Here is a 200-nt window from a genome sequence, read left to right as displayed (position 1 = left end):
AAACACGATTCCTCCCGTCATAACAAAACATCCAATTTACTCTGTCGTAAAGACTTAATGCAAATGTAACAAGCTTGTCTCCACGCACTGAGAGGCAGTCATCACAATCGTTGAAAATAATAACCCTGTTGCAAATGATAATGATTTAATACCCCATGTTATCATTGCATATTCAACAAGAATAATTAATCGAGGATCCA

The sequence above is a fragment of the Penaeus monodon genome, chromosome 32 (genome assembly GCF_015228065.2).
Source record: "Penaeus monodon isolate SGIC_2016 chromosome 32, NSTDA_Pmon_1, whole genome shotgun sequence".
Classification (NCBI taxonomy): Eukaryota; Metazoa; Arthropoda; class Malacostraca; order Decapoda; family Penaeidae; genus Penaeus; species Penaeus monodon.
This window is presented reverse-complemented; position numbering follows the sequence as displayed.